At 29.7% G+C, this 10,980-nt stretch overlaps 1 non-coding gene across 1 annotated transcript; it reads right to left on the minus strand.

Annotated features, from left to right (window-relative positions):
- Positions 1-10,296: 10,296 nt before the first annotated feature.
- Positions 10,297-10,403, minus strand: LOC112096041. Its single transcript, XR_002904199.1, has one exon. It is a non-coding gene; the product is annotated as a small nucleolar RNA R71 (small nucleolar RNA).
- Between the last annotated feature and the right edge of the window lie 577 nt (positions 10,404-10,980).

Below are 10,980 nucleotides of genomic sequence, written 5' to 3' on the forward strand. Positions count from 1 at the left end.
AACAAGTGTGGTGGTGACAGTTCGTGATCTAACAAGCGTGGTGGTGACAAATCGTGATCTAACAAGCGTGGTGGTGACAAATCGTGATCTAACAGTTGTGGTGGTGACGGATCATGATCTGAGAGCCTAGTTTCACTTTAGCGGAAAAAGCAAAGATTGTTCATCTTCTCAGATTTTCAAGGTACGATTTTTAGATTATCAATTCTTATATATTGTATGAGATCGACCATAATTTTTTTTTAATTTAAAAAATTAATTTTTCTCCAACACTTTTGTCAACAAAACTTTTGTCCAAAATATTTAATCAACTAATGTTTTCTTATACAGATATGGTTTTAGTGACAAATAATTATGAGTTCAAGCTCGTGAATCTGTGATCATTTTTTTAAAATCTAATTTCTACTATGGGTTTCTCTAGTGTTTCCACAAAATAATCTGTGAGAAGGGCCTTCGATTATTCCCTGGGAACCCATTTTACATGTCATAAGATTGATTGTTGTCTTACTATTACCCTCATTGGTAATGATTACTCCCTCTTTTTTTTCATTTTATGATTGTATAAACTATTATTTATTCTTTGTTTTTAAATATACGGTAGAGCATATCTATAATTACAATTAACTCCGTCGCTTTAAAACAACCAAGTTAACAAACAGATATCTATAATCAGAAATTTATTAAAACTATTTTATATCAGTAGTATAATACTGACACGCATATTAATGGTAAGAAGTGTTACATAGCAAAAATGGTAAAAATGTTATTTATATAACACTCTAGAAGTAAATAGTATGCAACTTACTAGACTATATATTATACAAAAATTACGTTTTAACAGTGAATTTTTGGAATCGAATGCAATGACAAACATATCAATGTCAATGTTTTGGATGGGTTTTGAAACTTGAGTTGGTATTTGGTAACACATATGACATTATTTTCCACATGTCGCTATCTTATCATCTAATATTTTGATTTTTCTAGCGAAGAATTTTTGTTACTTTATTTTATTTATTTATTTATTTGGTTGTACTAGGCGTGCAAAACTTGAAGCACACTTTCAATGATTAGCAAAGAAACTTTAATTGTTTAATTACCTAAACGCATTGACAATAAAATGTTCTTAAATGGCGACTATTAAATTGTATTATCTCATTTAAGAGAAAACTTTATTTAGATTACATGCATCAATTCAGTGACACCTCCTTAACCTACCCGAACGAAAGACTTACATAGATTGGACGTACGTGTACTTTACGAGTGTTTAGAATTCAATCCGATCCGCTCAATCCATCTAATCCGTACAAATCCAACCTGTAAAAATTTGATCTGTGAATTGGTAGATTGGATTAGATTGAAATTTTGAAAATCCGTAGTCGGTGGATTACATATGAATTTATTTATGTAAATATGTAAAAATCCGCGAATCCGCAAAAATATAAAAAAATATTTATTTAATAAAAAATTAAACTTGTAAATATGACATTATACTTACTAATAAATAAATAAGTTACATTAACACCACATTATGTCTTATTCGATAACAATATAAAATAAAAATAATTAAATAAAAATATAGTTTCCCAAGCAATTAATTTTCATGTATTGATCTAAACAAATAAGATTTTTTTTTCTTTTTAGTGTGTTATATTTTAAAACTTTGAATGTATTTTCTAGTTTTATTTAAGCAATTAATTAATTTAAATCTTATTTAATTTTGAATTTGATCGATAGTAAAATTATTTTTATATTAATTTTTTTATTTAGTTAGTTTGTAGATCGGACATAATTAAAAAAATTTTAGCCCGCAAACCAATCCACAAACATATGGATTGGATTTAGATTGAATTGAATTAAAAATTTATAATCTGTAAAATCGTGGATCGAATATGGATTGATATCCAATCTGTAAAATCTGATCCGTGAACACCCCTAGTGTACTTGGCCCATGTTACTATTCTTTTCATTCAAATAGATCGACATTATTAAGAGTTAACTTTGCACAACAACAATATCTATGATGATTATAAGACCATAAGGGCTAATATTTATATGTAGTTATTTTTTGATAATGTTATTTATTGTAATTATAAATAGGGTTCGACTATGGTACCACAGTGGTATCATACCACAGCTGGATCTAGTCATTAGATCCAGCTCTGATGACTACTGTGGACTGGATCCAGCTGTAGTATGGTACCACTGTGATACCATAGTTTTACCCTTATAAATAATTAAAAATTTAGTTAGTAACGGAACACCATAATGTTGTCAATCGATGGTGTTAAGTGATGTTGAGGTTATTATCAAAGTAAGTTTGTTAATATTAATAAAAAATTTATTTGAATGAAGGGAATATCTTTTATGTACTCTATACTTAACCATAAATGATGTCGCTTGAATTCTGACGGTTAAGCTTTAATTCCCTCGCAATCTAGAATGGGTGGTTATTAAAAATTAAAAATCACCATCCATTCAATTTTTTTTTTAATTCTTCTTTTGTTTTATACCAATTAATTTCGGGTCCAGCGATGTTATTACAGTAGTAGCATACCCCAGTTTTTACCTTTTCCTAATCCACCGTTAAAATGCAAGTTGAAACTAGTTAAACGGCTAGATGTTTCTATTGGGTTATTAACGCTATAGTCCTTAATGTTTGTTACAAAATTAAAAAAGTCGAAAAATTCAAAATTTTGATACATAAATCCATAATATATTTAAATATTTTATACTTAGTGTATTGATCTCGTTAATTTCACTGATAAAATGACTTATCCTTATATTTGAATTAACAAATTTAAATTAATACTTTTTCTTATTAAGCTGGCACCCATCTCGTTAATTTCTTCCTTTTATGGAGGTAGGAGGTCAATTTCTGCAAGTTAGAGAGGGAAAAAAAAATAAAGATGAAATAATCGATTTTAATACTACTAGCTTAATGCAAACACAGTTTGTATGCAAAAAAATGGGCAAATGAATGTTAGATTTTATTTTATTTTTTCGAAAAGATCAGGATGGATGCCTGCCTAGGGATGGTTAGTGGATCCATCTATAATGGATATACATAATATTCATTCAAAATTTTTTTGAATCCTAGAATGAATATTTTAAGATTATATCTATATGATGGATATGGAAGGATATGAATAATTGTTTTTGTCCAATGGATATCCAATTAACCAAATTTAAGTTTAAAATTTTTAATTTTACAAAATAAAAAATTGAAAAAATGTAACAAACAAACAATCTAAAAAGTACCAAAAATGCATGAATCCAAAAGTGCCCTTGACTAAAATATTTATTGTCAAATATGCCCTCACAACAAAATTATAGAAAATTATAGAAAATTAGAAAAACACTTACTTGTAACACTCTCCTGTTGCCGGGGAATCACTGCCTACCCTATCGCCAACGACGAAACTTCATCAAATGTCGACACCGCCGACATAACTAGATTTGGAAATTTCATGATCCATACAACTGTGGGAGCAGTCAACGACAATCACAAACTGTGAAGGTGCACACGCTCGAAACGTGCGATCACCATGTGGTGGCCACGGCTCTTAAATGAGGCACGTGCGCCAATGCTTCCATCATTTGCTATTTTCCAAATCCGACGCCACCTTCATATAGATTATGAAATTCACGATCCCTTGGTACGAGTTGTGTTGATTGTGAGTGATTTTGGGTCATCAGTACCTGCGGTGGCATCGGAACTAAGCACTAAGCAGCAATTTTTTTTTTTTCAAAGTTTCTAAAACAAAAATATTGTTAATTAATTTTTTTGCTTACATTTTGTCAACGAGTCCGGCTGCTTTTTCTATGACTGATGATAGTGCAGCCCACCACCAGAATAGTGCAATATTTGTTTAATTATTATATTTTATACGATATAATTTTAATTATGTTTTAAAATTAATGATTTTAGGAAATATAAATAAAAATGATTAAGAATTTCTTAAGGTAATGTATCATTAGTTAGTTTTTACTATATTAATACCTATGGACATCCATGAATATCTATATCCATGTACATAAAATCCATATCCATATCCAATATATGTCCGTCATAAATAATTATGACTTTGTACAAAAGTAGATAATATACACATCAAGAGACTTATTCTTTAATTACGACTTCTAAAAAAAAAGTTTTCTTTTATTTTTAATATGTTGAAACTTTTTTTGAATTATTAAGTTATAATATATTGATATTATCTTCAAAGTATAGGAATTTAGATCAAATGTCGAGCTAATTTTTTATAATCATCTATGTTTTTTTATAATCATCTATCACGCATGTATTAATAGGTCAAATTTATTAGATATTCTTTTTTATCTAATAACTACCGGTCACAATATATAAAATGATTAGCTTAATAATAAATTCAAATACAAAATCTAGATCCTATTTTTTATCAAATAACTATCAAACAACATTATATAATATTATATAAGAAGCTTAGCTCTAACAAATCTAAAGATATAGATCATATTTCAATATCGGAATTCAATTCCTCCCCCAATTAAAGAATAATTGGGACTGCAATCCCTGCCTTATTAGGCTCTAGCTTTTGTTAGGCTTCGTTTTTTAATTAAAAAAAAGAATAATTGAATGGAAGTAGTCTTCTCTGTTACAAAATATAAGTGTAATAGACATAAAAATAAAAAGAATAATAATATAAAATAATCTTAATAATAATCTCATTGTAATATCATTTTAAGGAAAAAAAAAGGGAAACAACTCTGAAACATTTTAAAAGATCTTGACTTGGCTTGACGGACTTCATTTTTATTTATTTATTTTGCTCTTTTTGTAAGGTTCTTGGAACTTGCCGGACAACCTTCTAGAAGTTTGAAAATTAGCAACCTATTACAAATCATCTCAATCCTACCGAGTCTATCCAATTGTCATTTGTCAAACATTTCTCATGGGAATTACGGAACTATATTTCAACTAGGCGTTTGGCTACAATGCTCTGGGCTATCTTTGGTTGCTTTTTGTTTTTTAAATTTAAAAACATTTAATTAAAATAATATACTAATTAAAAAATTATGAAAAAAATAATATTAATAGTAAGAAAAAATAAGTAAAAAGAAAATGAAAGAAAGATATAATCTTATCACAATCAAGAGAGAATACAAAATTTTATATAATAAAAGACAAATATTTGTTTCATATTTTACATGTGATGTTTGATATTTAACATAAAAATTTTCATGTATTTTGTTATTTGTCTCAACTTTATTATTTTAAATACTCCCAAATTTTTTTTTCCTACATGTTTCGTGTTCCACATCCATGTTGCATATTGAACCTAGTCTGTTACATATATCGCGTAAATTATTGCATGTTTACGTGGTTCTTATATTTGACCTCAGTTGTTGCATGTTTCATGTGACTTTTTACATATAAATTTCATATTGTATGTTTTGGCCTATGAATTTCATGTTGCATGTTTTATGTGACTTGTTGCATGTTTACATGATACATATGTTTAGTCCCTTAATATGTGCACCAAATTAATTTGAGATATATAATAACTCTTAGGTGATGTTTGGTTTGAAGAAAGGGGAGGAGAGGAGAGGCGTGAAATGGAGGGGAAGGGAGAAGAAAGGAGAAGAGGAGAATGATGAAATTAAATCACATTGTTTGGTTTAAAATAAAATTTCATAGGAAAATATACATATACATATGCATACATACATACATACATACATACATACATGCATGCATACATACACACATAATTTTTTTTTTTAATACGAACACGCTCTTAAACTACAATTAAAACTAATTCTCTTGAACCGTGTGGTTTAAAATTTTGTCTGCTATATATATATATAGCAACTTTAAATATATATATTTACAATTTATTTGAGTAAGTCAAAATCAAATGCACTGACTAACTTGATCTTACTAGTTAGTGTACAAGTAATCTTGGTGTTGCAGTGGTTTAGCTTAGTTGGAACTATAAAATCAGTAGTCATGTATGCTAGATACAGTTACTTTTTGGTGTTTGCATTTTTTGAGATTACTAATTCTCCTTCTTGTTTTTCTTTTTTGGATTAATTTTTGTGAATTAGATTGAATCACGGTTGAAGAGCTACGAGGCATTCAACCATTTCAACTCAAGTTTACAAGGCTTCATATTCCAACATCATTTTTCCATTTTTTTTTTAATTTAAAGATTATGATGCTGAGTTTTGTTTTTATAGTAATCACTGTGCTCAATTTTCTAAGTGGTTGTAAAAGGTTTTTTTTTTTTGAAAAGAATACGATTACTTGCATAGAACTGTGCGGTTGATTACTTGATTGTAACTCTTAATTGTAAGGTATAAATAGACTTTAGCTCAATGTTATATAAACTATAACAATTTACAATTATAATGGTCTGCAAAAACATACTATAGTAACGAAAATAAAAGGGTCATCTTTGGGATATTAACATACAACATGACCCTTCATCCAGTAACATTTTTTTCCAACAAAGAACGGGACCGAAACCTATAGTAGTCCGTCAAACAGGGTATAAAATCACTTGAATCATCAAATAAAACATGGATATAGTTTTCTCATCAATTCCAAACCATTAATCATCTCTTTAACATCAATTTTTCATCATCTAAACATCATTTTTCACTCAAAATTTCCAAACCCCTAATTGGTTCACATCCCTCTAAAATTTTAATATAATTGCATAAATCTCTAATTATTTAACATCACATTTTCAGTACACCACAAAAACCACAAAGGTCAAAATTACTTCCTCACCTTTTCCTTAACTCGCAAAATGAAGAAGAACGAGAGGAAGTTTTGTTCAACTTCAACAGCTTAAGATGACAGATATGACTCAAAAGTATTGTTTACTCCAAAGTACAAGAGTGTCTAATTATAATATAACCCAGTGAGTCCGGAGTCAAACCACAAGGAATTTAAAATCTAGTAATCAAATTATTAAACAAAGAAAATTAAATGCGAGAAAAGAAATTAATAGGAAACAATCTAAAAATATGTTAAGGCTATAAGATCCACTCTCGAATTTCAAAATATGGTTATAATACTCTCATATTTCTATTTTGCATTTATTTTACTAGTTAATTATTATGACATTTAATTCTTAATTAACCATTAATCTGATAAATATGAGACCAAGTACCTAATGTGCCACAACTATATTGAAGAGTTGACATTATATATCATAATACCATATAAATATAAAGAGATTTAGATTATAAATTAACATGACATAAAAGAAACTAGTAAGGAAGAAAAATACAACAAACAAAATGAAATTTTAGACTCACTTAAGAAAATAATTAATCAATAATTTGAATCCTTAAGTTTCATCTTTCACTTCATCTCAAAAAATTAGCCACTCATATTGCAAAACAAAACATTCATTTTATTTAACAAACTTTTGAAATATATTACAATAGAATGAACTATAAAAGAAGAAATTTCTCTTAAGCCTCAAAGGTAATTTTTAAGGACCTTTCTTGAAGTTTGGTATATTAGCACTTAGAAAGAATGTATCCACGTAATTACAAACACCTCCCTTACTGTTAGTATCTAGTTAGTTGGACTAATAGTAGACTATTAAAATTATAAAAAAAACCCCTTCTTTCCAAAATAATAAATTATGAAACAAGACTTTAAAAACCGATAGATAATAAAATTAATACTAGTCACAAAACCTAAAAAAAATAACCAAATTACCCAAATATGGATAAAATAAATTAAAGCTACCATTATTATTGTTGTAACTAAATGGTAATATTTTGAGTAGTAGCAGTAGCTAGAAAAGGCTTGGGCAAGTCAGCAAATCACCATAACAAAATTTCATCTTCATCTTCTTCTTAAGGTTTTAAATCATCATCCATTCAACTCTTCAATAGAAGCACTCATCATCATCAACATCAGAAGCATTCATTCAACTCATCAATAGAAGCATTCATTCATCAACAGAAGCATTCATCATCATCATCATAAAAAACATTCATTCAACTCATCAACAGAAGCATTCATTCAACTCATCAACAGAAGCATTCATTCATCAACATAAGCATTCATTCAACTTATCAACAGAAGAACTCAACATAATCAAGATCAAACATTATCTTAACCATATGGATTCTCAAAGCTTAAACACATCCAGCTGATCAAATATGCAACTAATTTATGAGCCAGCTTGTAGGAACTTTGATCATGAGAGGTGATAACTCTCTGAAATGAGAGTTATCATGATACTTATAGACTTAAATCATTATTACTTAAAGAGTAAATGACATGTTTCTATTGCATTTTAGTTTTATTTTGCATGAATATCCATTTTATTTTATTTTTAATAAATTGTGTTGTTTTAGAATAATTTTATGTGCATAATTGTAGGTGATTGGAACCTCAAATTTCAAGGAGGAAATGTTGCTGCAATAGGCTTGCAAAAGATGGAAAAGAACTTGGCTACAAAAGAATTGAAACAAATCTGGAACAGTGCAGTTGCTGTAGCCATTGCTGTAATAATCCTAGAACAACGACAAAGAAGATTTCGCGTGAAATATTTAGAAGATTGCGATATGGAGTTTCCTAATTTGGAAGATACACGCCCTAGACTTCCGTTTACCTAATTTTCAGCTATAAAAGAAGCACCCATGCAAAGGAAAAGGAGAGCCGTCACCCAAGGAGAAAAACCGCAAAAAAACAAAAGAAAAACATAATTTAAGAGAAAGATTGAGGGTTGCACCAGAGGAGAAAACGCAGAGATCTATTGAAAATCAGTCCTTGTTCTTTTCTCTTTTTTCTATTTATTCATGGGGATGTATTTGATGGCTAAAACCCTTTTCTTTATTTTTCTTTCACAAACCATAAACTAAATTTAGTTGTGGTTGAGTGATAAACAATCTTAATGGTTCTTTGATTGATTATATGTGTTGCTGCATGTTTGCTATAGCGCTTTGTTTTGATAATACTTATTTCTATTCATTACTTTGGTTGATCACCCATTTAATGATACTACCTAAGAAAGAGCCACAAAAAGGCCTATCTTAGTGGAATATATAAGAGCAATACTTGGTTTTAGATTGAGTTTCTTGAGTTGAGTTTTACTTGATTCCAAAAGGGCCATACTTAATCTAAAATTAATGATGAACTAGACATGAGGATTCACCTTGTAAGGTAATTAGAACCTAAGCGTGTAATGTTATATCTTATGTTGCCATAATAATTTATCACTGTTAGGTTGCGTATAAATATAAGATATCCAACATGCAACAGCTGAGGATACATAAAGATTCTGTCCATTGCTATAGCAGGATGCTGTATCACACAACTACTCCATTCCCATTGGTTTTATTCTTGTGTGTGACGTGAGAATTTATTTATTTGCATTTTTATTTGTTGCATTTTATTTCAATAAATTTATTAGTTTTATTACCTGTTTTATTTTTAATTAAAGCAAAACTGTACAGTTGAGATTGCTGTAGCAAATCTAATAATATCAATCCCTGTGGAGACGATCTTGAATACTCATCATTACATTACTTGTTGTGTACATTTACACATTGACACCCATAACATTTGAATTTATACCAATAAGGTTTTGGCATCATTGCTAGGGATTGATGGTTCATTGTGATTTGCGAAATTAATTTTAACGGTGTTAATTTTTAATTCTATTTTAATTTGTTTACTTTGTTGACATAAGTGATCTAGTAGCCCTTGCATGCGCAAATATAAATCTATTGAATTCCAATTTGATCCAGAAATTAAAAGAGCTGCAAGGAGATTGGGAAGAGAGCATTGGGAATTACAAGCTGCTGTAGTAATGGATGATTTGCAAGATATGAGAACCTTAAACCCTAGAGGGGAGATACAACCAGTCAATGTACATGAAGGTTTGAATGGAGAACATGTTCAAAGGCAACCAAGGAACAACAATATTATTCATATGGCGAGCGATAGAGATAAAGCCATTCGAGATTATGCAGTTTTGACTCCTCAAGCCATACATCTGGGAATAGTTAGACCCAATGTTCAAGCTGACGATTTTAGTGGGGTAATTTAATGGATTTCCATTAAAAGATATTCATCTACATCTTAAGCTATTTTTGAAAGTGAGTGATGCTTTCAAGATTGTTAGAGCATCGTAGGAAGCATTAAGACTCATATTTTTCTCGTTTTCTTTGAGAGATCGAGCAAGAGTATGGTTAAACTCTTTACCACCTGATTCCATCACTACATGGAATGACTTGGCTGATAAATTTTTTATGAAATATTTCCCGCCAACTAAGAATGCAAAATTGAGGAACGAAATCACATCTTTCCATCAACTAGAAGATGACAATTTGTATGATGCATGAGAAAGATTTAAGGAGTTACTCAGGAGATGTCTTTTTCATGGTATTCCTTGCTGCATACAGTTGGGAACTTTCTATAATGGTCTCAACTCAAGCACTAGATTGATGGTGGACGCTTAAGCAAATAGGGCATTGCTATCTAAATTTTACAATGAGGCTTATGAAATTTTGGAGAGGATAGCCAATAATAACTATCAGTGGCCATTAACCAGACAAGCTGCAACAAGAGGAACAACAGAAGTCCATAACGTAGATGCCTTGACAGCATTGTTAGCCCAAATAACCTCATTAACAAATATGATGAAAGTTATTACCACTGCTCCAGCAACTGTCAACCAAGTTACTGAAGTATCTTGTGTTTATTGTGGAGAATGACACTTATTTGATAATTACCCCAGGAATCCAGTTTCAGTCAATTATGTGAGCAACTTCAATTAACAGAACTAGAACAATCCATATTCAAACACTTATAACTCTGGATGGAGACAACACCCAAACTTTTCATGGACTAATCAGAACCAGACTGCTGCATTATTTAGTGGATAGAACAGACCTGCTCATCATTATATTACTTGTTGTGTATACTTGTACATTGACACCTATAGCATTTGAATTTATACTAAC

This window comes from Citrus clementina, unplaced genomic scaffold (assembly GCF_000493195.1).
Source record: "Citrus clementina cultivar Clemenules unplaced genomic scaffold, Citrus_clementina_v1.0 scaffold_1, whole genome shotgun sequence".
Classification (NCBI taxonomy): Eukaryota; Viridiplantae; Streptophyta; class Magnoliopsida; order Sapindales; family Rutaceae; genus Citrus; species Citrus x clementina.